At 36.1% G+C, this 26,202-nt stretch overlaps 1 long non-coding RNA gene across 1 annotated transcript in view; it reads right to left on the reverse strand.

Annotated features, from left to right (window-relative positions):
* LOC107650737 (uncharacterized) overlaps window positions 1–26,202 on the reverse strand; it is a 45,071-nt gene that overhangs the window by 3,118 nt on the left and 15,751 nt on the right. The window contains exon 2 of the long non-coding RNA XR_008914835.1: window positions 2,162–2,236. This is a non-coding gene — a long non-coding RNA (uncharacterized LOC107650737). The remainder of the gene's footprint in view (window positions 1–2,161; window positions 2,237–26,202) is intronic.

Here is a 26,202-nt window from a genome sequence, read left to right on the forward strand (position 1 = left end):
GTCACATCTTCATTTCAAGTAGAGGCAGAAGCTATGACTGTCATCCTGAGGAATGGTTTCAAGTGTTCAAGGAACTCAGAGGGAGGGCAAAGTACTTAAGAGAGATGGAAATGATGATGTGATGGGAACAATAGTCTAATCCTCATCCCTATGCATCTTGGGCTGTTTTTCCTTAAAAGGTATTGAGACCATCTTTGACTCTTGATTGGCTCAAAAGGCTAAGGGCCCAGGCAGTTCACAAAAATTTCAGTTCACCTAAGGGTGACCTGAAAAACCAGCCATGAGTGCTTTTATTATGGTGGATGAAGGGGGCAACTCAGAGTCAAGGGAACTTCATTCAGTTGTATCAACTTGAGATGTCCTCAGTGCATATCCTTAAAGAATGAATATTTTCACCTTGCTACAGCTAAGCAAATCTCCTTTTGTTAACAATTTACAAATGCCCCATTGCTCTAAATTCTAACCTAAACTACCAGGGGACTGATTCAAGTCAAGCCAGCCCAGAACAGAAGAGAAAATCTTTTCAATTCAATTATATGTTTGAATTTCATTTGTCCATTGTTATTGCAAAATCTCTGACTCACTGGATATAAAAACTTTTATTGGAAAATAATTAGATATTATTTAAGCTTCATTTGTAAAACTGTAAGATTATGAAATATAAACTAACAACATGGATTTATTTATAATAATTAAATGAGGACAATTATTTAATTGAGGAATGGCTCTGACTTTGTTCTCCAAAGCAAGTGTTCTTAACCTTTTTTATGTCTAGGAAGTTAGTTGGCATTAAGATTGGATACTGAATCTGGGGTGATCAAGACCTGAATTTAAATTTGACTTCAAATACTCCCTATCTATATGATAAAGCCACTTGATCTCTACCAATCTCAGTTTCTATAAAAATGGACATAATAATGACACCTACTTCCCAGAATTATTCTGAGGATAAAATTAAATAACATTTATTAAATATTTCATAAATCTTAAAGTGCTATACAAATTCAAATTGTTATTAATAACTATTGTTATTAATCCTTATAATAATCTGGTGAATCTCATGGATTCCTTTTTGGAATAGTGTCTTTAAATATGCATAAAACATACATAGGATTGTAAAAGAGACCAATTATATCAAAAGTTGTCAAAATGTTTTTTAAAAAATACATTTATAAGTCTCAGGTTAAGAATCCATGACCTGAAGGGTTATATGAGCTTTAGTAGAACAGTAGGATAAGATGCTATCCCATTCAAAGCAATTCCAGATATATCCATCAATATTGACCACTCAGACTAGTGGGATCTGTTCATGAATTTTTGGGAAAAATCAGCCAGTCACTAAGTTTCCAATGAATAATCCAAGTATTTGGAGCTATGTACTTATGTATGTGAATATTTAGATTAGTCAAAACCTCAAGGTGTCTCAGACTATAGCAAGAGATCAAGCAGCACAAGGAGGATGACTTCATTGAGGTTTGAAACATGCAACACAATGACCCTTTAATACTCATCAGTAACTGAAAGATCATAGAGTTTTGAGGAGTGACTTGAACTGGAGCAGAGAGAAAGAAGAGGAAAGGGAGGGTGGATCAGTGGATTGTGTGTCGATCCTGGAGTTGGAAGGATCTGAGATAAAATGCAAACTCTTGACACTTACTATCTGTGTGGTCATGGGCAAGTCACTTAACCTTGTTTGCCTCAGTTTCATCATCTCTAAAAAAAAATTGAGCTGGACAAGAAAATCACAAACCATTCCAGTGTCTCTGCCAAGAAAGCATGAAGAGTGGGATGTGATTGAACAACAACAACAAAAGAGACAAGGAAAAGACAGGATGGTATTAATCCTTCTGAGGAGTTGAAGCTCCATTGAATAGAATTTGTTTGTCACAGAAGAGAAGTATGTCATAAGCTAACATACCTTCTAGATGAGACAAAAGAAAACTCCCTGGGATTCAGAGGCAGGAATGATTCCTGGCTGCATGTCATTAGGGTAAAAGGGGAATTAGAAAAGAGGTTGTTCAAGATTCAACTTGTGCAATGACCAGCAAAAGTCTGATTCACAGAGACACCAGGTTAAACTCCCAGAAATTATTAGAGCTAACCAAGGTCCTGGCTATTAGTAGGTCTTATGCTAGTGGAGCTCTATGAGGGAATTTCTTACCTCATTTTGGCACAGGGGAGCATGACTTAAATTTCTTTCTCTTTGGTATAAGAAACAGGACACAAGATAATTCACCTACAAGTAGAACAGATGCAGTAAGTAACATGCTGTAAGTACAGGAAAACAGAGAGGGACTTTTATATTCACTGATATGGAAATAAAATTTAAATGCTTCAAACGATGAGAATTAAACTGTCCTCTCTGGTCTCTTCTTTTGGCCCTTGGTTTTTTCAGTTTCTTGGCCTGAACAGAAACAGGTTTTAAATTCCACCTAATATATTATCTAATTAGATGACACAAAGGGCAAAGCTTATGAACTATAAAGCATAATGTTAGTATCAACCACAGTGCTCTTGTGTAGTGCATATAAAGCTGAGTCAAAAAGACTGACTCTGGGCAAGTTATTTAATATCTCAGGGTCCCGAGTGACTTTTAAAAACCATTCATTTCAGAGCAGATGCTGACCTGTATTGGTAGAGTGCATTTCCTCATTGAGAGCTCCTTACTTTAGTGGAATCACAGATCCAATTCCTCCTTCCCTTCCACTTTATTTTTTTAGACAATTATTTATTTTTAAACCCATACCTTCTGTCATAGAACCAATACTAAATAATGGTTTTAAGGCAGAAGAGTGGTAAGGACTGAGCAATTGGGGTATCTGAGGCCAAATTTGAACTCAGATCCTCCAGATTCCAGGCCTGACTCTTTATCCACTGAGACACCTAGCTGATCCTCCCTTCCACTCCTTTAAAAAGGGGGGGGTGTTATTGTTGTCATTGTTTTGGTCTGGACTTATAATTTAATTGGAGTGAGAACATTTAAATTCAGTCACTCCCTCTAACAAAACAGTTGCAATCTGTAGCCCCAGAGAATTTCTTGAGAAATGGAGAGACACTGTGCAATATTCAACCTTGAGCAACTTTCAGCAAAAATTAAGTAACTTGCCCATAGTGTCATAGTTAAGATATCTCTCAGCATGATAGTGAACTCAGATCTTCTTGACTCTAAATCAGTCCTTTATCTTCTATACCATGCTGCCACTCACCAGGCACAGAATAGATTCTTAATAACATCTTGTTGAATTTAAGATAACTGGGGACTAGCTAGATGGCTCAGTGGATTGATAGCCAGGCCCAGAGATGGGAAGTCTTGGGTTCAAATTTGATTTCAGATGCTTCCTAGCTGTGTGACCCTGTTCAAGTCCCAACTCCATTATCCACTCTTCTGCCTTGGAACCAATACACAGTTTTGATTCTAAGACAGAAGGTACGGGGTTTGTTTTATTTTATTTATTTATATTTTTTAGAGGGAGAATTGGATTAATTTTTGTAATTTTTAAAGTTGCAAGGTTCCAGGGAGTTGGGATCAGGCAACAAAACAAAAGTTGAGTGTGTTGGGGGTGGGAGGAGGAAGGACAGTAGGTAGACAACCTTTGTACATTATTTTACAATTGTCCAACACTTCATATAAATCATCCTAATTTGATCTTTGAAAGAGCCTCATGAGGTAGATCGTGCAAGTATTATTATCACCATGAAGAAAATGAGACTTGGGGAGATTAAGGGATTGTCCAAGGTCATCCTGCAAAGAAAGAGTGGAATCAGATATCTTGAAAATTGATCCGTTAATACCCTTAAGGTTATATCACCTGTAGTACTAACTTTCTCTTTGTATACTTAGTCTGGTCTAAATAGTTCTTTTAATCTTTGTCTTTTTTATTCTTCTTCCTTGTGAAGCATATTTGAAACTGTAAGATTAGAGGCCAAATAGGGTGGCTTCATTGGCATTGTCAGATAAATGATAGAAACTTCTACAAATCTTCCTCATTTTTTATGCTTGTTTCTTCTCCCATTTCTTCTTTAAATGCTATCAGCAATCAGGATGGTTTGTTTTAGTTCCATCTTTCACCAAGCTATAAACTTGTTTTTTCCTTAACTTGTCTTTCTTGGTACAATGGACAGGATGCCAGACCTGACTTAAGGAAGGCACATCTAAGTTACTTAGCCTGATTTGCCTCAGTTTCTTTCTCTGTAAAATCAGATGGAGAAGGAAATGACAAGCCATTCTAGTATCTTTGCCAAGAAAACCCCAAGTGGGGTCACAAAGAGGCAGAGATGACTGAAACAACTGAAGAACGTCTTATGAGGCAAGATACTCAAAGTCTTTCACTAGACTCCTCCATAAGTTTTGCAAACAAATTTATATTTTAAACAGTTTTGCCCTCTGCTATGATAACTCTCTGCTAGTCAAAAAAATCAAGTATCTGTTGACTAAGAGGATATCTAGGCTCTTTTCACTTATCTTTTATTGCATATTGATTTATATTTATACCAGAGGGTTGTGATGCTCAAAAAAGAAAAAGTATGTAAAGTGCTTTATAAACTTTTAAAAAATTGCTATTGCTGTTCAGTTATTTCAGTCATGTCTGACTCCTTATAATTTCATTTAGGGTTTTCTTGGCAATACTGGGATGGTTTTACCTTTCCTTCTCCAGCTCATTTTACAGATGAGGAAACTGAGGCCACAGGGTTAAGCATCATGCTCAAGGTCACATAAGTGGCTGAAGACAGATTTGAAGTCAGGAAGATGAGTCTTCCTGACTAGGTTCACCACTCTATCCACTGTGACACCTGGGTGCCAAAGAAATACCAAATAGGGTTAGGAAAAGTCAGACACAACTGAAACAATTAAACACTACCTATATGTCTAATAAGAGGAATGCTGACAAATAGAGGGCAGGACAGCTTTTTTTCTGATGTTTTTCCCTCAATCCCCATCCTTCTTGAATCCTTTGCAACGTTTGGCACTATTGACCACCTTTCATGTCCTTTTTGTTAGTGGGTTCTCTTTCCTCAGATTATCCTGCACTTAATTTTAAAAAAATCCTTATCTTCCATCTCATTTTCCCCATTTATATGTAATAACAAACTTTTACTTAAATTTTTCCAAAATTATATGATCCAAATTTCCCCCTTCCCTCCTTCCCTCCCTTGTCCTGGAGTTGGCAAGCAATTCAATATGGGTTATATATGTATTATCATGTAAAACATTTCCATATTGTTCGTTTTTGCAAGTGATTAATCTTATAAAACAAATCCCCCAAACATTTACCCAAATAAACAAGTGAAAAATTGTATGCTTTCATTCGCATTCTTACTACAACAATTTTTTTCTCTGGAGGTAAATAGCATTCTTTTTCATAAGTCCCTCAGAATTTTCCTGGATCTTGCTGAAGGTAGCTAAGTCCATCACATTTGATCATTCCACAATATTGCATTACTGTGTACAATGTTTTCTTGGTCCTTTCATTTTGTATCAATTCACATAGGTCTTTCCAGCTCTTTCTGAAATCAACCTGTTCATCATTCCTTACAGCACAATAATATTCCATCACCACAATTTGTTCAGCCATTTCCTAATTAAGAGATAATCCTTTAGTTTCCAATTCTTTGCTACCACAAAAAGAGCAGTTATAAATCTTTTTGTACAAGTAGGTCCTTTCCCATTTTTTTGGTATCTCTTTAGGATACAGACCTAGTAGTGATATTACTGGATCAAAGGGCATGCATTGCTTTATAGCTTTTTGGGCACAATTCCAAATTGCCCTCTACGATGGTTGAATCAGTTCACAACTCCACCAACAATGCATTAGTGTCCCAATTTTGCCACATTCCCTGCAGCATTTATCATTTTCCTTTACTGTCATAATGCCCAATCTGATAGGTATGAGGTGGTACCTCAGAGTTGTCTTAATTTGCATTTCTCTATTTAAGAAAGATTTAGAACATTTTCCATGTGATTATTGATAGCTTTGATTTCTTCATCTAAAAGCTGCCTATTCATATCCTTTGGCCATTTGTCTGTATTCTTATAAATTTGACTTAATTCTTCATATATTTGAGAAATGAGATTTTTATCAGAGAGGTTGGTAATTTTTCCCAATTTGTTGTTTCCCTTCTAACCTTGGTTGCTTTGGTTTTATTGTATAAAACCTTTTAAATTTAATAGAATAACAATTGTTCATTTTACCTCTTGTAATGTTCTCTCTTATTTGGTGATAAATTCTTCCTTTCTTCATAGATATGACAGGTAAACTATTCTATGTTCCCTAATTTATTTATATGTCTAAATTTTTGTCTTTATGTCTAAATCATATACTCATTTTGACCTTGGCTTGGTATAGGGTGTGAGATATTAATCTATACCTAATTTTTGCCATACTGTCTTCCCAGCAGTTTTTGTCAAATAGTGAGATCTTTGGAATTTATCAAATACTGGATTGCTGAGGGCATTTATCCCTACTCTATTTCATTGACCCACCCTTCAATCCCTTAGTCAATACCATATTGTTTTGATGATTTTATTTGATGCTTTATATTACAGTTTAAGATCTGGTACTGCTAGGCCATCAATCTTTATATTTTTGTATCCATTCCCTTAATATTCTTGAACTTTTGTTCTTCTAGATGAATTTTGTTGTCATTTTTTCTAGTTCTATAAAATAGTTTTTGGTAGTTTGAGTGGTGTGGCCCTGAATAGGGAAATTAATTTAGGTCGAATTATTATTTTTATTATATTAGCTCCACCTACCCATGAGCAAGTAATATTTTCCCTACTTGTTTAAATATAACTTCATTTGTGTGAAAAGTGTTTTGTAATTGTGTCCCTATAATTCCTGTGTTTGTCTTGGCAAATAGATTCCCAAGTATTTTATATTGTCTACAGTGATTTTAAATAGAATTTCTCTTTCTAACCCTTGCTGCTGGGCTTTGTTGGAAATAGATAGAAATGCTGATGATTAATGTGGGTTTATTTTGTATCCTGCAACTTTGCTAGAGTTGTTATTTCAACTAGTTTTTTAGTAGATTCTCTAGAATTCTCCAAGTATACTATCATACCATCCTCAAAGAATGTTAGTTTAGTTTCCTCATTGCCTATTTCAACTCCTTCAATTTCTTCTTACCTACTAGCTTAGAATCAATACTATATGTAGGTGCTAAGAAGAGCAGCAAGGGCTAGGCAATGGGGGTTGAGTGACTTGCCCAGGTAACACAGTTAGGAAGTGTCTGAGGCCAAATTGAACCTAGGAATTCCTGTCTCTATGCCTGGCTCTCAATCCACTGAGCCACCTAGTTGCCTTCTCCTGTATTTAATTTTATAAATGTTATATCTTATTTGTCATCACTGACTAGACAGATTACTGGAATAGAAATTGTCCATTCTTGGGTTGTTCTTCAGAAAGCAGACATATTCTGTTGCCAAGACCAGTGATGTGTTCAAAGGATTTTAGGAACAGTAAAATTTGCCAGAATTTTCAAGACCACAAGGCCAGGAGCAGCCAGGAAGCACAGTGAATAGAGCACCAGATCTAAGCGCTCCAGAAGACCCAAGTTCAATCTGGTCTCAGACACTTCTTAGTTATGTGACCCTGGGCAAGTCACTTAACTCCAATTACCTAGCCTTAACCATTCTTCTGCCTTAGAGCCGATACTTAGCATTAGAATGTTTTTTTTTAATTATAATTCTATGTTTGTTTCCTATCCCTTGTGCTTAGTACTTTGCCAGACACATAAAAAGTACTTAACAAATGCTTGCTTCCTAAATCCAAACCCAATGCTCTATTTGATTTCTCATGATGTCTTTCTAATTGAAACTATATAAAAGGAAAAATAAATGAGACTGAATGGACAAAAGAAGAGAGCTGATGGAGACTTAGAGGGAGAAGCCGAAAAAATAAGACATTGTATGTGCTAAAATCAACTAATTTAAAAGTAAATAGTTTGTGGCAGCTAGGTGGTTCAGTGGATAGAGAGCCAGGCCTAGAAACAGGAGGTCTTGGGCTCAAATATATCCTCAGACACTTCCTAATTGTGTGGCTATGAGCAAGTCACTTAACCCCAGTTGCCTCGTCTTCATTGATATTCTGCCTTAGAATTGATAATTCTATTGATCTGAAGATAAAACATTAGTGTTTTTTTTTTAAGTATATAGTTAACAGGGCAAGTTAAGTTGCCTTAATGTTTATTTTTATAATTAATAATTTAAAATTTAATAATAAAAATTGGACACCTTTTCCCCCTTGTTTTCATCTAACAATTTGAACACTTTCCTATTTCAGGAGGCCTTATTTGTGCCATGCTTAGAGGACACAGAACTCTTAAGACCACACCTGTGTTTTGTTTTGTTTCATCATAATATCGAACAACACCTGAGCCTGTCACATAATCAAAACAGTCTCAGCAACTGAGCAAAGTTATTTCACCACAGTTTTTGATATGTTCTTTGTTCCAGGATTTATTTGTAAAAATAAGAGTTATTCATTACTATCTTGGCAAAAAGCTTTCAAATATTTTTGACTCTGATCTGTGATTTCATCCATATAGCAACTGCTGTGTCTCCACAGCTCTATCAACGCCTCAGTTACTGTCAAAATTTATAGACTGTAAAAATGAGATACCAAGCAAGGAAATAATGAGCGATTGGCACTTGGAGTGGAATTTAGCATATCATTTATTACGTAGGGTCTCTGATGGTATGGTGCCTACCAATGGCCAGCAAAGGTCCATTTCCTTGTCCTTTTTACCTTCTCCAGTATACATGCATACTTCCTTTGCTTTGTGTTGCTGGGTTTTATCTAGTGATTAAGTAAAAACACCCAGCTCACTCGGTATCCAGAAGATCACTTCAAAAAAGTTTTTAATTATCATGCAAAACCCAATTCCTTATTAGTCATTGTTGTAAGAGCATATTCATACATAACCAAACCCCCCTAATAATATCATAAATACACTGATGTGAAAGTGACTCCAACAGTTCTTTCTCTGGGGTGGGATAGCATTCCCTGTCATAAGTCTTTCAGAATTGTCTCAGATCATTGCATTGCTGAGAGTAGCCAAGTTTTCACAGATAATCACCGTCCTGTATTGCTGTTACTGTGTACAAGGTTCTCCCAGTTCTGCTTATTTCATTTTGCATCAGTTCCTGCAGATCTTTCCAGGTTTTTCTGAAATCATCTTATTTCTTATAGCACAATAGTATTCCATTACCAATAGGTACACAATTTGTTCAACCATTCCCCAATTGATGGACATTCCCTCAATTTCCAATTCTTTGCCACCATAAAAAGAGCATCTGTAAATATGTTTTGTACAAGTAGGTCCTTTCCCCTATAGCTTTGGGATATAGTCCCAGTAGTGGTATTACCAGATCAAAAGTATGCACAGTTTTATATCCCTTTGGGTATAATTCCAAATTGTCCTTCAGAATGGTTGGATCAGTTCATGACTTCACTAACAATGCATTAGTGTCCCAATTTTGCCACATCCCCTCCAACATTTATCACTTTCCTTTATGGCCATATTGGTCAATCTGTTAGGTGTGAGGTAGTACCTCAGAGTTGTTTTAATTTGCATTTCTTTAATCAAGAGTGATTTAGAACATTTTTTCATATGATTATTGATGGCTTTGATTTCTTCATTTGAAAATTGCTTGTTCATATCCTTTGACCATTTGCCAATTGAGGAATGGCTTTTCTTATAAATTTGACTTAGCTCTTCATAAATTTGAGAAATTAGACCTTTATCAGAGAAGTTTGTTTATAAATTTTTTTCTTAGTTTGTTGTTTCCCTTCTAATTTTGGTTAGATTAGTTTTGCTTGTACATAAGGCTTTTAATTTAATATAACCAAAATTATTCATTTTACATCTTATAATAGCCTCTATCTCTTGTTTGGTCCCTTGTCCAAAGATCTGCAGGTAAACTATTCTGTGTTTTCCTAATTTGATTATAGTATCACTCTTTATATCTAAATCATATATCCACTTTGAGCTTATCTTGGTATAGGGTGTGAAATATTGGTCTATACCTAGCTTCTGCCATACTGTTTCCCAATTTTCCCAGCAGTTTTAAGAGTGAGTTCTTATTTAAAAAGCTGGGATCTCTAAGTTTATTAAACATTAGGTTGCTAAGGTCATTTCCCCCTGTATGTTATATATCTAATTAACTCCATAGGTCTACCATTCTGTTCCTTAGCTATTACCAAATTGTTTGGATGATTGCTGCTTTATAGTACAATTTGAGATCTGGTACTGCTAGATCTCTGGAAGGCCACTTTCAAGAACAACTCTCTCCCCACTATAATCTTCTTTTCAAGAGACCAAAGGTTTATTTAATCTCAGAAATTCAACTCTTGAGTTAAATGGAATACTTCTGGGCAGGAAGGTGGGATGGGGCAAAGGGCAGAAGGCTGAAGGAAAAGACTTAGGAACAGAGGCATAGAAATGGTTTTTCCCTTATTTTACTTGGCATGTGACAGTTGCCAATTATTATGTAGTAGTGTTCTGTTAACAAAAATGCATCTGAAGCCTGAACTGCTCTTGCTCATTGGTTCATGGAGCCTCTTTTGGGCTTACAGGGGGTTTTGAAGAAGAGACACCTGCTCACTTGCAGCCTCTCAGTAAAAGTTTCCTACCCTTATTTCTGCAAGTGCCCCTAGTACTAGAGTGATTGCATTGATGAAAGCTTTGAAGTCTTTGCAAGAATGATCAGGCCTCTGGGTTTTATGATCTATTCATAGTATTTGTTATTCTAGCTTTTCGTTTGGATTAGTCAGTTCAGGAAGCGGACGTGTGGTCGTCCTCTGACAGAGAAAGAAGGAGGGGTCATACGGCCAAGAAAAAGAGTAGCAGAAGGAATAAAGGGTACAAGCCCTCCAAAACATCATCACTTCTGCAAACGGAAGTTCCTGGAAAGGGTAAAAAGAGGAAGGAAATGCTAGAAATAAAACAAGACACCATTCTTATTTTAGGTTGACCAGGAGGTCTTGCCCTAACCAAATTACAGTGTAAAAGTCAGAGTGGTTTTTTGTTGTTACTTGCAGACAAAATTTAATAAAGGCTGGAAGGTAGACCAGGAAAAGGGAGGGCAACAGATATGCTTTTATGCCTTTATGTTCCTTGCTCAATTTCATTTGTATGTCAATCAAAAAGGATCTTGGAAACAATTTGGGACCCTATAGGCACAGCCTCCATAGAATCCTGTAAAGTTCTATTCTTTTCATTTTTTTCTTTCTTTTTTCTTAGGAAAGGCTCTAAAATGGTTTGGGTATAGGTGGACAGGAGAGAGAACTTAAGAGCTCTTGAGGGAACTAACCACAATTGGGGTTAAACAAAAATTACAAGGAATTTTCTAAATCAGTTGTTTTGTACCTTGGACTTTGAATCATACTTAGGAGTCAAAAAAAAAATCATTACTGCTTTTAGCCAATTGGGGTGGCTCCTCATCTTAGTTATACACTAAAAGTTGATATCTTGATGTTTCTGGGAAAGATTTTTCTATTCACTGTATTTTAGTAGCTAGAGACCAAAAACACAAGAGATTCCAGAAGATGATAGAAGAGGGAAGCTTGGTGGCCAGTGGATAACAACAGAGACAGTAAATACATAAGGGAGCAGAAGATCATCCTGCAGCAGTGGACCTTGGCAACATTATAGTGCTGGAAGTGTGACTACACTAGCCATATGTATGTGCCCTAGCTATATGACTTCCTGTCATATGCCCTTCCCCATGCTCCTTATGTTTGTTTCCTTTAGCTTTCCCAAATAATTTTTGTTCATCTGCTCACCACTGTTAGCTATGGAAGAGTTTATTCCCGTGAGCATGGGGGAATCTTTTCTCACCACACTATTTACCATGAAAATTTAAAATCTTTTGTTTTGAGCTAACACATTCTCTGATTGGCTGGTAAAAGTATGAATATCAATGAAGGTTTAATTTATGCTATGGTTTGGATTAGGTGCTGACTCCTGACCCTTCTGCCCCATCACACACACACACACACACACACACACACACACACACACACACACACACACACGAAGTGCTTAAGACCTAGAATATGTTTTCTAGGGGTTTACAACAATTGAAGATTATTCCCCAAGTCTTACATTAATATGAATTTCAATAACTCTCTTCTAATCCACATTTCAACTTTTGTTTTGGTCTTACTAGTTAGTCCAAATAGAAGTTACTCCTGAATATAAATGATAGGGAATTCCCAGTGAGGATTTTTTCTCCACATGCAGATGGGCAACTGCTGATAAATTTAATCTGAGAATCTTGCCGGGGAACATTGAAAGAAAGGGTGAGGACACATCCACTTCCTGAACCAACTAATTCAAAAGAAAAGCTAGGATGATAAATATTATGAATGGAACATGAAACCCAGAGAGACCTGACCAGCCTTGCAAAGACTTCAACACCTTCATCAACCCATATCTTGGATCTATCAGACTTAAACTCAGATCAAGCATGATAAATTTCATTTGTATACATAATGAGAGAAAAAGAGGAGATGTTGGGGGGGTGCTAGAGGTGAGCCCCTGGGGTTCCAGATAGGTACCTTTTGCAAGAATGCAAGACTCCATAACTTAGCTCAGAAATAAAAGAGAACTGTAAACCTTAAAATTCCTTAGACTTATAAATGTTGGAAATTTCACCATTGGGAAATTTCATACTTGGAAAATTTCTTACTGATAGTCTATTGGAATGTGAACCCCATTGGCATGGGAGGTTCCTCCTCCTCCCTTCTTAAGATTACTTTAGGACAGAGACCTTTTGCTGAACAATGGAAAGGACTTTGACCTATGCTTAAGCATAGAACAGGAATTTCTTTGAGTCATGATTGATCTTAGAATTGATACAATGGAGATACTTGGAATCAATCTCCACCCTACTCAGTCCTAACAGGATTGAGGAAGGGCTGCAGCATAGATCAAAATTTAATTATTCCAATCTCTACCCTACTCAGGTTAACAGGATTTAGGAAGGGCTGTAGCAAAGGATCAAAGATTTAATTATTTGAAAATATGACCTTCAACAGACATGTGCAAAGCCAGAGACCTCTGGGCAGTCCTGGGTTAAGCTAGAGCCTCCATTGGCACAGGGAAATTGATGGACAGTGATTGGTAGATGGGAGAACTGAGGAGGTGGTGGTTGAGGAGTTTGTCTAAGTGGTTGGAGTGTGCTCTGAGAAGCTTGCTCTGGAGGAAGCTGAAGGTGGGGGCCCCGGAGACTGTTTCTCCATTTTGGTCACGTGAGTAATAGGGACTGATCTCCTTTCTTTGCCCCAGCTATCTAAGGGCTTGGGCCTTTTGGCCCAGCCTAAACAGAAGGGGTATTTAAGCCCTATTCCCTTCTCTCCCCTATCGCTCTCTCTTTCTCTCTCTCTATCTCTAATTCCTTTCTTCCTCCTGTTTGTAATTAAACTCTAGGAAAAGGCTGACGGCTGATTTGAGTTTTCATTTAGGAATTACATAGCTGAATTCCTTGGCGACCTTAAATTAATATATATCAGTCTTTTTAAAGTGATTTCCTTGTCACAGAACTTTATTAATTTGGAATTCATGTTGAATTTGACTGGGAGGTCAGCATAGATGGATGCTGCCTCCTCAAAGGCTGCCTCCTCAAAGGATGAATTCTGGATTTTTTATACTCTATTTACAGAAGATGTGATGTGACTCGAGGAGGGTATGAATTCAGGCAAAAGGGTGGGGGGCACCTGATTGGGGTCAGAGAGGTGTCATATCTTGAAGACATAGGGCTTGGCTGGGCATAGTTTAAGGGACAAGTAGATGTCCTACATTATAATCGATGGTATCAGGACATAAATCAGAATATGTATATTGTGAAAGAGAATTTAAAGCTCTCTTTGTGTACTTTAATTTAAGCAATCATGAATTTAAAGTGTCCCTACTGTAAACACCAAAACTGTAAGGATAATTTTTAGTGTTTTGACTTATATCTAAATAATTTGGTTGCCAGGGAAAATTCCCAAATAATAAAATACCCAAGTCAGCTGGGAATTATGGTGATTTTTAATTAATATAGAGAGAAGGGATCAAAGAAATGAGAGAGAAAAGAGAGAGAGAGAGAAAAGAGAGAGAGAGAGAAGAGAGAGAGAGAGGAGAGAAAGAGAGAGAGAGAATTAATTTAAACTGCTCTGGTTCAGGCTGAGCCAGGCAGTAGTTAAAGGTCTTGGCCAAAGTGGCCTTCCTGAGTCTAAAGGAAAGGGAGTCAGTCTTATCACTTACCACAAGACCATCTCCAAGGAAGCTCCAGTCCTCCACTGAACTCAATCTCCTGAACTGAGTTTAGAATTGAATTCTACTTCAAACTGAATTGCCTGTACTGACTTTTTACCTCCTTTTAAAGAGAATTTTCACTTATGTCAGCTCCCCTAAATTTTTACATCTACCAATCACAGTAGATGCTTTTTTCCAGGACTGCCTATTCTTTAGTTCTCACCACTCTTTAGTTCTCACCTTCTCTGGTTAGATTATATCTTCTGAGGTACTTCACACTTCTTTGTTAAGCTTACCTTTTGTGAGTTACTTGATCTTTTTGTGATTAATTTAACCTTTACAGGTACTTAACACTTTTTATATTAGATCTAAAAATAGACTTAGCTTAAGGTTCTAGCTTCACTATAAGGTATGAATTAAATGCCTTTATTGTTTAATCAGGAGTTTACAACTTTATCTTCCCCTAAAGTATGTCTAAGTATGGGTGGAGTGATGTAAAGTTCCCAAGACATTCCTAATTCTGTTAGACCAAGTATCTCCATTGTTACAATAAGGAAATAGCTAAATCAAATCTTCTAAAGTACAGTCTGGGTAGTTTTTAAGATTCACACTATTTAGCATTTGGTAAGTCACTAGGTAAGAGAGCTCACAAATCACTTACTAGTTCATACCCCCCAAAGCCACAACCACTGCCCCGTCTTGGGCAGTGCTAGGCAAATTGGGAGACTGTGATTGGTTTCCCTGAAGCAGGAGAGAGACAGGAAGTGACATGGAAAAAGGACTATAAAAGGCAACGCTGAGGTCAAGATTCACTCTCTCATTCCTTGGCTCTGCTGGAGGAGGATTTATTCCTGGGCTTTTTGGAGCGACTGTTCTCATGGACATGTGCTGGACTGGAGCTTTTTGCACTGGAGTAGAACCCTTGCTGAAGACAACACCAGAACTCCTGGCTTAAGAGACTACCATGACTCCACATATTGATGGGGACTTGAGGGAGCCCTTGCCGGGTGGTGATTTTTCTCTGGACAGAAATTATAGGGTATCTATAGCTAGGCAATACTTTCCACTTCCTTCCTACATTTCTCTCTTTCACTATATCTCTATTAAACTAAATTGTTAAGAGCAGCTAACAGACTCATGACTTGAGTTAATTTTATAAACAGAGACCACAATCTTATATTTTAAAAAACTCTTATATTTAGTCTAATTCTAAATCTTACAATATCTATGTCTATCTCAAAACCTAGAGGAGAATTCAAGGTGGTTAATTTTTTCAAGGGTGTTTCTCTTTGATGTCCAGGGTCTGCATTAACAAGAATGCAAGGAAGCAAAAGAATTTCCCTGCTTACAGTTTGACCTGAAGCATTTCTATAATTTGGGGGGTACAAAGTCCCAGGTCAGAGATAGAGACAGAGAGAGACAGAGAAACACAGAGATAGAGAGAGAAGAGGGAGAGGGAGAAGGAAATGGAAATGGAGAGGGAGAACTAAAGAGAGGCTAAGTTTCAGACATTAGGTTAAACATTGGGGAGACAAAAAAAGACAATTTCTTCTCTCAAAGAGTTCACAGTCTAACAGAAAAGAACATAAAACCAATTATGCACATGTAAAATATATACAAGATAAATTAGAGAAAATCATGAGAGGAAAGGTGCTACCAGGGGTGAGGAGAACTAGGAAAAGACTCACAGAAATGAGGATTTAAATTGAGTGTTGGTTTCTAGGGAAGCCAAAGGGTAAGATAAAAAGGAAGAACATTTCAGGAATGGCGAATAGACAGTGAAAAGGCATAGAGAAAGAAGTTAGAGTGTCATGTTCTGGTAACAGTAAGGCCAGTGCTTTTCTATCATTAGTGTATGTGAAGTGTAGTAAAATGAAGTAAAGGAAGGATCCAGGTTGTAAAAAAAAAAGGCAAAAAAAAATTAAAAGCCAAACACTCCAATTGATAAATGGTCAAAGGATAGAATAGGTAGTTTTAAGAGGAAGAAGTCGAAGCTATCAATAGATATATGAAATATGCTCTAAATCACTAATAATTAAAGAAATACAATTAAGACAATTCTGAAGTACCACTCCACACCTTTCAGATTGGCTAACATGACAGAAAGGAAAAATGACAAATCTGGAGAAAATGTAGAAAAAGAGTTACACTAATGTATTGCTGATGGAGCTAAGAGCTAGTCCAAATTTTGTTTTGTTTATTTTTTAACTAATGTAACATTTTTTTTACAAATAGATATAAAGTAATAATAATTTTGATACTAATTTTCTAAAAATTTGAGATCCAAATTCTCTTTCTTTCTCCCTTTCCTCTTCCCTTCCTGAGATAGTAAGCAATTTGGCCTAGGTTTTACATGTAAGATCATGTAAAACTTATTTTCTTATTGGTCATGTAGAAGAAGACATATAAAATAAAACAACAAAAAACTCATGAAGAAGAAATGAAGAAAATGAAAAATAATATGCTTCAGTTTGCCTTCAGACTACATCAGTTCTTTTTCTGGAGGTAGATAGCATGTTTTGTCATAAGACATAGAATTTGGATTTTTCTTGGATCATTGTATTGCTGAGAATAACTATGGCATTCATAGCTGAGCATTGTACTGTGTACAACATTCTTCTGTCTCTTCTTTCTTCACTTTGCATCAGTTCATGCAAGTCTTTCCAGGTTTTTTCCTAAAATCATACAGTTCATTATTTTTTCTAGCACAAGAGTATTCCATTGCAATCAAATACAACAACTTGTTCAGCCATTCTCCAATTGATGTAATCCACATATTTTGGAGAAAAATTTGGAACTATATGCAAGGGTTATAAAACTACATATTTGGACATATCATTACAACTAATAGATTTATACCCTAAGGAGATTAAAGGAATGTGGCTCATTCATATACAATTATTAATAGTAGCTTTTTTTTGTAGTGGAAAACAGTTGGAAACTGAGAGGATGCCCACTGATTAGGAATGGCAGCAGAAGTTATGGTATATAAAGTGAAGGAACACTAACAGGCTGTAAGAAATAATGAAGGAAATAGTTTCAGAAAAACTCAAGAAAACTTATATTACAATATAAAGTGAAGTGAGTAGAACTAGAATAACAATTTATAGCTTTAATTTTTAAATCAAATTTAATAATAATAAATAATAAAATAAAAATTTTATTTTAATAGTAATCAACTCTGAAAGACTTAGTACTCTGATCAATACAGTGATCTACCACAGCTTCAAGATTCATGATGTGAAATCCTTTTCACCACTAGATTGAGAACTGATAGACTCAGAGTGCAGAAGGGAGCATATTTTTTTCTTTTATTTTTCTTTGGTAAATTCAGAAATATATTTTGCATGACTATCATATTTCTTGTCTTATTAATGGGCAGGGAAAATTTTTTTAAAAGTCAAGCAGAATTTTATATTTGATCCTAGAGATAAGTAGAGCAACTGGAATTTATTGGGTGGGATGATAGGAGTGGGTTGGTATATTTGTCACAGGGTCAGACCTACACTTTTAAGAAGATCAGTTTGGCAGCTAAGTTGAGAATAAACTGAAGTAGGGAGAGATTTAAGGTAGAGGGAACAGCCTATTGCTACTGTCCAGGTGCTAGGTGATAAGGCACTATACCAGCATAGTAGCTATATCAGTGGCAAGGAGTATTATACAACAGATGTAAAGATAGAAATAACAAAATATAAAGAGACTAATCATAGGTATTGATATAGATAGAGACACAGATTCAGATAAATATTTCCAAAACCTAACCACTAAAGACACCATCTAGGGAAGCAACAACTAAGAAGGGTCCCCTTTGTCCCTGCCACCACCAGCACTAATGGCTGACCAAATGTCACTGTTGGCCTTGCTAAACAAGCAATGTGTCAGTCAGGAGGCAACATGTGAGAGGGGAGGTCCATATAATAGCTAGTACCTCAATCGCCAATTCTTCTAACACCAAAGAGATAGCCTAGCACCCTGAGCCCATATGCCTTTTGAAGATCAGTATCTTCCCAGATCACCTGTCCTGCTTCTCATATAGCTCCTAAAGCCATCAAGAGGGGAGCAATACCTGTAGAGAAGGTTATAGCCTCCTCAATTATTATTAACACCAATTGCTGACCAAATGCCATGTACAAAGAGATAGGTCCAAGAGCCCTTAGGATCCCAGAACCTTTATCCAGCCATTGTCCAGTAGAACAACCTTTGCAAATAATAAGATTGGACAACTGCCTCTACAAGTACTGTAGCCCCTGTCTCATCTTCACTCACATCTAAGAAGAATCAGAAAACAAAAAACTCTAAGAAAAATATTAATTACTCTCAAACCCAAAAACAATTCATGAAAGAGATAAAAAAGGATTTTAAAAAATCAAATATGAAAAGTAGAAGAAAAGTTGGGGGGAAAATGAGTATGATCCAGGAAATTAATGAAAAAAGTGTCAAGAGCTTAGTAAAGGAGTCACTCACTCTCTCTCTCTCTCTCTCTCTCTCTCTCTCTCTCTCTCTCTCTCTCAAAACCTAAATAAATGAATATCTCAAAAAATAAAACAGACCAATCAGTAAAAGAGGCACAAAAATCCTCTGAAGAGAACCTCTTAAAAATCAGAATTGGCCATATGAAAAAAAGATATACAAAAATGTACTTAAGAGAAGAAATTCTTAAAATGCAGAATTGACCATATGAAAAAATATACTTATTTTTTTCACTGAGGAAAGAACTTTTTAAAAAAGTAGAATTGGCCAAATGAAAAAGAAGATACAAAAGCTCACTTAAGAAAACCATGTCTTAAAAATTATAACTTGGCAGTTGGACACCAATGACTCTTTGATACATAAAGGAAAAATCAAAGTAAAAAGAATAAAAAAAAAGAAGCAAATGTGAAATATCTCATTGGAAAAACACCTAACCTAGAAAAATCCCAGAAAGATAATCTAAGAATGATTTGACTACCTGAAAGCCATGATCAAAAAAAGAGTTGAGACATCATCTTTCAAGAAATTATCAAGGAAAACTGCCCTGATATTCTAGAACCAAAGGATAAAATAGTGATTGATAGAATCCACTAATCACTTCCTGAAAGAGATCTCAAAGGGATAACTCAGGATTAGTATAGCCAAATTCCAGAACTCCCAAGTCAAGGAGAAAATATTGCAAGCAGCCAAAAAGAAACAATTCAAATATCATGGAGCCACAGTATAACACAAGATTTAACATTTTCTACATTAAAGGATTGGGGGTCCTGGAATATGATATTTCACGGGGCAAAGGAATCAGGACTTTAACCAAAAATCATGTACCCAACAAAACTAAACAAAATCCTTCAAGGGAAGAAATGAATAGTAAGTGAAATAGAAGACTTTCAAAAATTCCTGATGATAAAGCTGAAATGGAAAATTTGACCCTCAAATACAAGCCTCAAGAGAAGAATAAAAAGGTAAACAGGAAAGAGAAATCAAAAGGTTAAAATATTTATATACCTACATGGGAAAATGATTCTTGAAACTCCTAAGAACTTCATCATTCTTAGGGCAGTTAGAAGAAGTATACGTAAACAGAGAACAAAGGTGTGAGTTAAATATGATGGTATAATATAAAAAAATAAAATGAAGACATGAGAAGGAGGAATTCATTGGGAGGAGGAAGGAGGCAAAAATAGAATGAAGCAAACTTTCTCACATAAAAAAGCATGAAAGTTTTTATAGTGAAGGGGAATATGGGAGAGGTGAAGATGGGAGCATATGAACCTTACTCCTTTAGGAAGTGGTTCAATGAGGGAAGAACACACACAATCAATTTGGTACAGGAATCTCTCTTACCCTATAGGAAAGTAGGAAGGAAAAGGAATAAGAAAATGGGAAGGGAGCTGAGAGAAAAGAGAAAAAACTTGGTAAGGGGGTGATCAGAAACTAAACAGGGGAAATAGGATGGATAGTAATACACAGTAATGTTAATGGTCCAATTTTTTATTTTTTTACAAATCTCTCTGATATAAGCATCATTTCTCAAATACATAGAAATATGAGTTGAATGTATAAGAATACAAGTCATTCTCCAACTGATAAATTGTCAAAGGATATAAACAGGCAGTTCTCAGACAAAGTAATTAAAGTTCTCCATAGTGTAAAGATTAAAATTTAGGGGAGACTGAGGGAGGTAGAAATTTGTTTCTCTCTACAAGGAGTATTATATTTTTTAAGAGGTTTATTGAATATTAAGGATTAAAGAAAATACAGGATAAGGAAAACGTGCCTAGGCCAGGGAGGCCTAGACAAGACCTCACCTACATTATGGAAAGAGCCACATCTGCCCCAAAACAGAAGTCCAAAAGAGACACAAAAGCCTTTGCAATCGGCTTAAATCCTTTCTCGATCTCGCCCACCTCAGAATTCCGTGAGATTACAAAGCATCTTGGGGAAGTGGAGCAAGGGCTTGTGGGGATTGAAGTCCAGAGTTCGAGTCTATTTTTACAATAGTCATGCAAAAAAATTGCACTAAATCACTATTAATTAAAGAAATGCTAATTAAAGCAACTCTGAGGTACCACCCCACATCTATAAGATTGGCTATTATGACAGAATAGGAAAATGCAAAATCTGGAGGGAATGTGGGGAAAATTGAAACATTAATGCATGTAAATTGATTTAATCCTGGAGAACAATTTGGACCTATAAGGGCTATAAACAGTATATACCCTTTGACCCAGCAATACCATTACTAGGTTTGCATCCCACATAGATTAAACACGCACACACACACACAGGGGACCTATGTGTACAAAAATATTTAAAGCAACTTTTTTTGTGGGGACAAAGAGATTATTTTCAATTTGAATATGACCTTTTTGGTTCTTCACAGAATCAAAAGATTTTTGAGTTAGAAAGACTGTCTAGTCTAACCCCTCCATTTTAAAAATGAGGAAATCTAGAGAAGTGAAATTATCTATCCAATTTCATAAACCTAGTTATTAGACATGACAGAATCTACAATACCAAATTTCTAATTTCCTAATACAGCAATTTCCCCACCACAGTATATTGCTTTTCTTAAGGGGAAAACATATCTCCTTTTCTAAGTACAACATTTTACTTGCCATTCCCCACCCCTGCCACCATTTTATTTGGATGAAAACATTTTTTTCAAAAGGTATACCAAATTAACACAGTAGGCAAGACTGAGTCCTGGATTCTTATTGTTAAGTCTTCTGTTATAAATCTAATAGAGTAGGGGAAATATATAAAAATAAGGAAAAATGGAGATTCAGGAAAAGGAAAAGTCCATGCAAAAGTTTTTTGACTGGAACACTGATTTCATTGGCATAGGGATTAATTACCTGTTAGGTGATTTATTTTATTTTATTTTTGAAAATTTTATTTAATTAGTTCATTTAGAATATTTTTCATAGTTACAAGAATCATGGATATCGCAATGAGGGTCAAGTTAAGGTTAGATAACATGAATTTGTGGTAGGCTCAGACTACATGATTTCATAATTTGTTCCAGTAGCATTCTGTGGGAGGTTGTGGGGATAGAGAGGCAGATGGTGGGAGACGTCCAAGTTTGTGGATTTAAACAGAAATCAAAGCTAGAGGACTAAAATTCAAGGGTGGAGAACTTTGCTTTGTTGATTAATCTATCAAACCCAGACTGCTGGTAGGAAATGAAGTGAAATAAGAATGGTGGGAAAAAGTAAAAGAACGTACCATCAGATGAACATTCAGTTTCCCTATAGGAGCTTTTCTACAGAAGCTATTTTAAAATTTTCCCTATCTTCTTGAATTCCTATTTCTGCTCATTTTCCCATGATTACAGAAATTAATATAGATTTTTGGGTTAGTACATATTCATTGACTTGTGATTGGCTAACCAAGATAACATGGTTCAAGTGCATGCAATCAAAATTCTTATTAAATACTTACTCTGTGCAGGACACTGTATTCACAAAGAAGAAAAAAACAAGAAGAGGGCCAAAAGTTTGACCATCAAAGAGGGCCATTTTATTGACAAAGTAAATGATGAGCTCATGAGATTTTGACTCCATTTTTCATTCCCCAAAATATATTTAATGCTCACTATGTGTAGAAGTTTTTAGTAGATGAAGAAGAATGATGCTATCTGTCCTTATTTACTTAAAAGTGAAATCATTCCTATCTCAAGATTGCAAGTTTGGCATGTGATGTGGGAGCATAGAGTCTTCTGGTGACCCCAAACCACTAGAAAGATCCCAGACCAAAAAGAACACATGACTCCTCTGAACTTTGAATCTCAGGAATGCATTCTGGTCCACAAAAACCCTCCCTGATCACCACCATAAATGGATAAAGAGGGCATTCATGTTCCATACTTTTTAGATCTGCATATCTCACTGTTAGACAACTTTGCCCGCCTCAGGCACTTCTCCCAGTGACCTACACTTTCCAGTCACAATGTCAAACCCAGACTCCATCCTAACATCACCTACCCTCCAGGTTACATGCCAACCCCAGGCTTATTTCCAGTGTCACTGAGGTCACGTGTGCCCTGCCCCTTGCTTTCTGTCATGCATTCAGCTCTCACAAGAAACCCATAAAAACTCCACTTTTTGTTACTTTAGGGAGTCAGACTTCCACCTGGGAGCTGCCTCCCACTATCAATCTCTTTAACTTTATTGGAATACCTTGTAATTCTTTAGGTGGGAAATCTTTGCAAATAAGGTTAGCTCTACCCATAGCAGCACATATCACAAATACTGGTAATTTACAATTCCCTGTTCTTCCAGGGGCCTTTGTCATATTTGTTATTTAGGAATTGGGGTCATTTAGCACCAGAACCAAGCAAGTGACTTTGGGGCTCTAGGTAGACATGGTCATAGAAGTACGATTTATAATAAAAAATTATTTCCTGGGCAAAGTCAAATAGCATTTCCAAATGAAAAATAAAATTTTAATCAATAGTTTATCAAACTTGAGTGTTGAAGTAAACTTAGTTCTTGGGAAGGATAGATAAATATAGGAGCCATAATAAGTCAGACTTAACAAATCCTTATTTGTTATAACTAAAAGATTGTCAATGTAATGTCAATAAAGCAGATTTTCTCCCTAAACAAAAATATGAATGTAGCAAATTCTATGGAAATATTTCTTGCTTAGTAAATTTAGATCCCAGAATTGCATAGAGTCAGAGCTAGAAGAGACTACAGGGACCATTTAGTCTAGCTTCTTCATTTTTTAAAGGTCCAGGAAAGGTAAATGATTTGCTTAAGCAGTCACAGGCTCTAAGAGAAAGTCAGAATTCAAATTCAGGTCCAATGATGCCAAATTCTACATTTTTAACTTTTTTTTAATTATATCTACTAAAGAGATTGCTGTCTTATTTTTTATTTAGAGGATTAAAAAAAAGAGGAATAAGAATGTTAAGTTACAAAGAGGAAGTTGGGTAAAGAATGTTTTCAAGAAAGGGAATCTACTTTAAGTAAGTGCTTGAACAGCAATTTCTAGAACACTGCATTTGTCATTTTTCCAAAAATGTCTGTGTTTTTTTAACCATGGTTTTATGGGGTTTTAAGATTCTCAAATTATCTCCCCTTAACCTATTTTCCAGGTCAATTGTTTTTGATATCATATAACTTAGATTCTTCTATTGTTTCCCCCTTTTTTTATTCTAATATCTCTTGCTGTATCATGAAGCTTTTTATTTTACTTTGGTTTATTTGACCTATTCTAGTTTTTAGGGTGTTCATTTATATATCCTTTTTAAGGCTTAACTACATTTTCTAATCTATTTATTCTCCTTGAAATTCTTTCTTTCAGAGCTTTTATTTCATTTTATCTTTTGTATCAATTTTTGAAGATATCATCCTCATGGGAAAAAAAATCCATCTTTCTGTTTTAAACCTCTTCTTGCAATTGTTACAGTTACTACTTCTTTAGGGGATCACATGAATAACTTTTACAAATAATTTAAAATTTAAAATGATATATAAATATAAAATAGTACACAATGTATTTCACTGTGTAAATATATAATAATATATCAATGCAAATAATAAAATAAAAAATAAATTTTAATACCAGTCTTTTCTTTGATTTATTCATTTCTTCACTTTTAGTTCCTTATTTGGAGCGTTGTGCCAGGACCCAGCCCACTGCTCTCTGCTGATCTTTTGAATGGGGCAGTGGGTCCTATTTGGTCTTCTCTGGAGTCTCCTGAATTTCTGCATTGATCTTTCAGTCCCATTTTTACTCTGTCCCCAACTTCTGCTTTCACTCCTCCCAAGCTCCTTTGAGCTTCATTAAGAGTGTGGAATCTTCAAGACCTTCTCTGGTGTCTCAAGAGAGAGTGTTTAGTACCTCAAGAGGCTCTCTGGGCTTGGTGTGGACAAGTCAGAGTGATATTTACCAGTTATTACTTCATAGAGCTTCCAAGGTCTACTCTCAGGCTTTCTCAGGGTAGTCCTCTGTCTTACTGCCTACACATACAGAGCCTTGTGGGCTATGTGCCTATCCCTAGTTCTATTAAAGACTACTCTGCCTTAATTTTGGCTTTGCTGGTCGCTCTCTTTCCTATTGCACTCAAGCTTCGGGTTAATCTTTTTTCAGTTTAAGGGCACTGGAAAAGTCACTTTTTATAGCTTCTCTTTTGATTTTTTTTATCATTATTCAGATTAGCAGAAACTTTAGGATTTTCTTGGAATAGGTTTGAGAGGTTAGAAATCTAAGGAATAGATTATTAACTCTATTCCAATGAGTATCAGAAGTGTAGGCATTTTGTGTTCCTCAGAAAGACATGCTTATTAATTGCAAAAAATCCCAATTGATTGAAAAAGCCATCACTTCAGTCACTTATTGTAGTTGACTTCATTTCCCATAAAGATAGTATTTTAAGAGACCTGATTAATCCATAACTTTCATGCTTACAGTTCAGGAACCAAGAACTTCCAGATCCTTAAGGACACATCTAGGGAGGTAATATGTGGAGTGGCAATAGTAATAATAAAAAACACAAAGCACTCAAAGTTGGCAGAGCACTGTACATATGCATATACATATATGTATGTATATCATCATTCGATACAAAAATCTTGTAAGGTAGGGGTTATTTAATATTAATTTTATTGATCATGAAATTGAGACTGAAAAAAGAAGTTAAGTGACTTGCCTAGGCTCAAAATGGCAAGATTTGAACTTAGGTTTTGGACTCCAAATCTGGTGCTTTATAAGCTGCACCATTTCATTGCTGCTGATATAGAAAACCTCATTTTCATCATAGGCAAAAGAAAGTAGAACCATTTACTATTGCTAAACTATCTGCACTGAAAGGAAGGAATTAAGGAATTTGGGGAAAATACAAATTGTCAGTGAATATGCAGGATTTGAATGAATTGCCTAAGACAGAGTGTGCAGAAGGGACTCTTAGAATTCTGAGAGATAAATCAGCCTGGAGGGGGTGTGAGGAAGCAGTGAGAGAGGTCACAGCTTCTGGACTTGGCTCTCCCTCTGATCCAGCTTATGATCCTGGCTAATCTCTTACTTTGGTTCCTGGTCATCCCTGTCAGATTCCAGCCATCAAGTTCCTTATTCTAGTGATATCTACTAAATTCCTTAGAAGAGAAAATACCATCTTGACTGAGTTGATCTGCTAAGTTAACTCTGTAGGCTCAGCCTACACTATTTAGGGACTAGATCAGTCCTGTCACCTGACTCTTGATCCAGCTACTAGATCTGCAATCTCACTATTTTGGATGGGCTCAGACTAGACCAGTTAGACAGGAAGATTGAGGGAATTAGTCAGAGAGGGAGACAGAGTTACTCCAACAGTGTTGGAGGCTGAAGAGACCCTTGTGGGTCAGAGGCTTCTGGGATAGATAGAGTTTATTATCCCAGGGAATTCCCTAGCCTTCCATTCCTTACCCAGTCCTAGTTATTATCTTTCATAAACTTGTTGCTATTAAGATCAAGAAGTCAGATTTGCATTTCTCAGAGCTCCAG

This window comes from Monodelphis domestica, chromosome 1 (genome assembly GCF_027887165.1).
Source record: "Monodelphis domestica isolate mMonDom1 chromosome 1, mMonDom1.pri, whole genome shotgun sequence".
NCBI classification, from domain to species: Eukaryota; Metazoa; Chordata; class Mammalia; order Didelphimorphia; family Didelphidae; genus Monodelphis; species Monodelphis domestica.